Below are 5,710 nucleotides of genomic sequence, written 5' to 3' on the forward strand. Positions count from 1 at the left end.
TACTGAATGGGAAAAGATATTTGCCAGTGATATATCTGATAAGGGATTAATATCACAAATCTATGGAAAACTTACTCAACCCAACTCCAAAAAAACAAACGATCCAATTAAAAAATGGGCAGAGGACTTGAAGAGACATTTTTCTGAAAAGGACATACAGATGGCAAACAGACATATGAAGAAATGCTCAACCTCACTAACCATCAGAGAAATGCAAATAAAAACCACAATGAGATACCACCTCACCCCAGTCAGAATGGCTATCATCAATAAATCAACAAACAACAAGTGCTGGCGCGGATGTGGAGAAAAGGGAACGCTTGTGCACTGTTGGTGGGATTGCAGACTGGTGCAGCCGCTATGGAAAACAGTATGGAGGTATCTCAAAATTCTGAAAATGGAACTACCTTATGATCCAGTAATTCCACTCCTAGGTATCTATCCGGAGAAATCCAGAACTTCAATTCAAAAATCTCTATGCACTCCTATGTTTATTGCAGCACTATACACAATAGCTAAGACATGGAAACAACCAAAATGCCCATCGGTAGATGACTGGATTAAGAAACTGTGGTACATTTATACAATGGAGTATTATGCAGCCATAAGGAAGAAAGAAATCTTACCATTTGCAACAACATGGATGGATCTAGAGAACATTATGTTAAGTGAAATAAGTCAGACAGAGAAAGATAAGTTCCATATGATCTCACTTATTTGCGGATTCTAAAGAAAAGAATAAGTGAATGAACTAATCAGAAACTGTTTGGGAGACAATGAGGAAAAACTGAGGGTTGCTAGATGGGCGGGGGGTGTGGGGGGTGGGGGGGAGGGTGAGGGGATTGGAGGGCAGTCGGTGACCACAGGATGGCCACGGGGTTTGAAAATTAATCTGGGGAACGTAATTTGGTGGTTACCAGAGCGTAAGGGGGTTGGGGGGGGGGGGAGGAGGGTGAGGGGGATCAAATGTACGGTGATGGAAGGGGAGCTGACTCTGGGTGGTGAACACACAGTGTGATTTATGGATGATGTGATTCAGAATTGCACAACTGAAATCTATGTAATTCTACTAACAATTGTCACCCCAATAAATTAAAAAATAAAAAAATAAAAAAAAATAAAAAAAATAAAAAAAAATAAATAAAAAAATAAAATACATATAAAGTCAAAAAAAAAAAAAAAAAAAAAAAAAAAAACCCCAAAACAACAGAATGGATTTAAAACCAATGAAATATAATAATGCACAAAATAAGCTTAATTTCCAGATTGTTCTGACAATTTTAGCTAACAAAATTTAATCTTTTTAATATATCATTTATTTAAATGGTGTTGTTTAGATATCAATAGTTCCTGAATATTTCCAATATGTAAGGTCAAGTATATATGAATCAGAGATAAGAATTTTCTTAAGGCTTTCAAAATCTGAATTCAAATTAAAGCTTCCATTTAAAAAAAAAAAAAAAAAAAAAAAAAAAAAAGCACAGGGACACAGTCACATGATCCCTGAAAAGGAGATTAAGTGGGAGGTCACTACTGCCAGAATACCCAGTATTTCTATGAGATTTAAAAAGAGTTGAGAATGAAAAAAACTTGGCTTACAAATTTGCATGCATTGTATAAAGATAACTTTCAGGTAGACAAAATGAACTCAAGAAAGGGGGTAAGGCATTCAAATGAACAATTCATAAACTGATAAACATTTATCAAGCAGCTACTATGAATCCAGCACTGGGAATACTGAGGTAGATAAAACAGAATTCCTGCCCTCACGTTCTCTAAGTGATTATAGGATGTCATGAAATTTATGATTGGAATATGGACAAAGCACAGAATAACTCTATCCAGAAAGGGAGAACTATGTAGTTAAAGTGCTCAGGGGGATGGTAATTCTGAACTAGGTCTTAAAGGATAGATAAGAAGTCACCAGTTGGGCAAAACAGGACATTATAGGCACAGAATTTCAAGCGGTGTTTAGGGGACTTTACGACTGGATTGCATGATGGAAAGGGGGAGATGAGAATAAAGCCACACTAAGATATTTGGACTTGATTCCTTTAGGTGAAGGAAAATTAATGAAGGGTTTTAAGTGATATGATCAAAATTGCTTTGCTTTAGTTTATGAAGTAGTTCCATACCAATACTTGAAATACAACCCATTTATAGTTTTTGTCTAGTAACTCCTCATTCCGCTTTGTATAATGATGGGTCTGTTAGTAATAGTATATTTGAGTATTTCTGTATATGTACATACGCGTAATAGTTTTATTATTCATGGGCTGATAAGCACTTTGGAACTTTTGGTTAATTCTTGGCAACATATATAGGTGAACCTCGAAAATATCACTCTAAGTGTATAAGATCGACACAAGGGAACAAGTGTTGCATGATTCCAGTGATATGAGGTACCTAGAATAGGCAAATTCCCAGAGACAGAAAGTAGAATAGAGATCAGCAGGGGTTGGGAGGACGGGAGAATGAGGAGTTTTTGCTTAATGGGTATATAGTTTTTGTTCAGAATGATGAAAGGTCTTTGGAAATAGTGTTGACGGTTGCACAACATTGTGAATGTAAATGCCATTGAATTATACACTTAAACACGGTTAAAATGACAAATTTTGTTATATAGTAGGTAGTCCCCCCTTATCAATAGTTTCGCATTCCACGGTTTTCAATTACCCGTGATCAACAGTAGTCCAAAATATTAAATGGAAAATCTCAGAAATAAACAATTCATAAGTTTGAAATTGCACACTGTTCTGAGCAGTGTGATGAAACCTTGTGCCATCCCCACCCGGGAAGTCACTCATCCCTTTGCCCAGCATCTCTCCATACTGTGCACTCTCCCCACCTGTTAGTCACGGGGCAGTTGTCTTGGTTAGCAGATTCACTGGCACTATTGCAGTGCTTGTGTTCAAGTAACCCTTATTGTTCTTAATAATGGCCTAACATGTAAGAGTGGGGATACTGGCCATTCAGATATGCCAAAGAGAAGCCATAAAGTACTTTCTTTAAGGGAAAAGGTATGTATGTATAGGAAAAAAACAGAATATAATTAGGGTTCCGTACTATCCATGGTTTCAGACATCTGCTGGGGGTCTTCAAATGTGTGGTTATTCTGGATTAAGGTGGGACCTAAATATGATCACTGCTGTCCTTATAGGAAAAGACAGAGAGACACGTGGAGAGAATACCAGGCGAAGTCGGAGACTGACATAGGAATGCCAAGGGATGGCAGCTTTGCCAGCAGGCACCAGAAGCTCCAAGAGGCATGGCACAGATTTCCCTCAGGCTTCCACAAGGAACCAACTGTGCCAACATCTTGAGTTTGGATTTCTAGCCTCCAGAACTGTGAGAGAATAAATTTCTGTTGTTTGAAGCCAACCAACTTGTGGTATTTTGTTATGGCAGCCCTAAGAGACTGGTACCGGTGACCTAGCTCTGAATCCTAGCTCTGCCACTTCTAATTTTTGTGAATTTAAGAAACTAACAACTTTTCTGAGCCCCAGTTTCCTCATCTGTAAAAATGAGATAACGATACATGCTTTGTTGGGTTATTGGGAAGCTCAAAGGAGATGCAAGAGTAACTCTCATTGTAGTGCCTGGTATGTAGTAATCGCTCAATCAATGTGAGTTATTAATTACAATTTTATTAATAAGTAGCAACACTGGGAAATGAGAACTGACTCTCAGGAGAGGTGGGCTTGGCAGCCCCTATGGCAACAGGATTTGTTTGAAAATCAAAAGGATTTACTTCAAAGAAAATTTACTTTCCCATTCTCATCACAGACAAATTAGGGAAATGTGTCTTATTTGAGCTGGCGTCACTGAAATGGATATGGAAGTTGAATGATGTGTTTCTCAGGCACTGAGAGGCTTAGAGAGATTGACGAGCTCAACATCCTCCTTCTAACCACCTCCCTGTCTTGCTGATACACCTCCCTGTACACCCACGCATGCTGTCATATTGCGAAGGGAGCTGTATTCTTACAAGTGTGCTCTTTTTGCTGAGTGGCACAGGGGAAGGTACTCAGTCGCACAGGTGTGAGCTGACTGTCCAGACCCTCTACACAAATTACAGACCCTGCTGCGAAGACTAGCAAAGCCAGAATTGGTTGCTGTAAAATTAAAAAGGAGTGTATTTGATTTCATTTGGTGATAAATGGGGGAAAAATCCATTTTTCAAAGAGCAGTCTAATATTCTTGATGTACTATAAAATGGAACTCAATCCATTGGCCAGTGGGAGTTTTTGGGAATGGATGGGTAGCATAGCAATAACTGTTGTCTGGCTTCTGGTTAGATTCTCTGTGACCTCCCCCAATACACTCATTGCCATCATCAGCATTAACACGCCCACCTCTTACATGTGCTGTGTTGGGCTGGTTCAGTGTATGTGCTCCCTAGTACTTGCAACAATTTACGGAGATGAATCCACCGGTCTGTCTGGGGACAGGTCTCTTTCATTATCAGGCTCTATGATTTACAAGAGATTTCCACACGGGTCATCCAACATGGTCCTCAAAATATCCCCGGAGCTGTGACAGGGCTGGCCTTGTCACCCCCACACTTCATGCAGGGGCTCTGAGTTTTGGAGAGGTTAAATGACTTGCCAAGTTCAGAGTGCTAGTCAGGGATTGTCTAATGGTCCAGGAACCAGACAGACCTCCACAGTCAGAGTCCTGGAGGCCAGAAGGCAGGTAACAACAACAGCATCTCCTGAAGGAGAGTTGAGAGATGGAGGCACAGATACACTCCCTGGTGATGACAGTGGAGGCCGAGATCTGGGCCCAGGGCAGGTAAAGGTGAGAGCTGGCGGGTCAGGGTGGCCACATAGGTAGGGGTGGTGTAGGGCAGAGGGCAGAACTGAAAAGGGAGCTTAGATGGTAGTGTTAATTCTTGAATCCTGTTTGAAAACTACAGATCTGGGCTTTTGCCTTCCCCCAGCATGAATTTGCCAGGGCATGTTGAATCCCCCGCAAAGGGCTGACTGACAGTGACAAAGTCTGGGCCCTGAACCCTGGTCTTCCGGTAACTCATCAAGTTCTGCTCATCCGACATCCTGCTGTGTTCCCTGCATAGGTCCATTGCCCTCCCCAGGACTTCTCCAGACTGAGATTCCCTACTACATCATTGAGCACGTCATTGGATATTGTGTACTGCAGTGCTTGCTGACTGTCCCACAGACACCACAGCTTACACACCTGTGTTCTTTGTCTTCTCATGGCTCTTAGGATGAAACAAACTCCTAACATTTTCATGAGGCCCCACTCTTTCACTCTGACTGCCTCGGGCCACCCGTCCCTCTCCCCTCCACTGCAGCCATCCTGGCCTTCTTTCAGTTCCCTTTGGCCTTGCTTACTCATCTTCCATCTCTCAGTTTAAAAGTTACTTGTTCAGGACTCGCTTTGGCAGCACATATACTAAAAAACTGGACTGATACAGAGAAGATTAGCCTGGTACCTGTGTGAGGATGAGAAGCAAATTTGTGAAGCATTCTATAAACAAACAAACAAACAAACAAATAAATAAAAAAAATAAAAGTTAGTTGTTCAGAGAAGCATTCCCCGCATCCCCATGTTAGGAGGTCTGCCTTTTACTTTTAAACAAAATTGTGGTAAAATATACGTAACAAAATGTACCATTTTAACTATTTTTAAATTAAATTTATTGGGGTAACATTGGTTTGTAACCTTATATAAGTTTCAGGTATAC

General features: G+C 40.6%; 1 non-coding gene across 1 annotated transcript; it reads left to right on the forward strand.

Annotated features, from left to right (window-relative positions):
* Window positions 1-5,398: 5,398 nt before the first annotated feature.
* On the forward strand, window positions 5,399-5,503 carry LOC117027845 (U6 spliceosomal RNA). Its single transcript, XR_004423975.1, has one exon. It is a non-coding gene; the product is annotated as a U6 spliceosomal RNA (small nuclear RNA).
* Window positions 5,504-5,710: the final 207 nt, after the last annotated feature.

This window comes from Rhinolophus ferrumequinum, chromosome 9, assembly GCF_004115265.2.
Source record: "Rhinolophus ferrumequinum isolate MPI-CBG mRhiFer1 chromosome 9, mRhiFer1_v1.p, whole genome shotgun sequence".
In the NCBI taxonomy this organism is placed as follows: Eukaryota; Metazoa; Chordata; class Mammalia; order Chiroptera; family Rhinolophidae; genus Rhinolophus; species Rhinolophus ferrumequinum.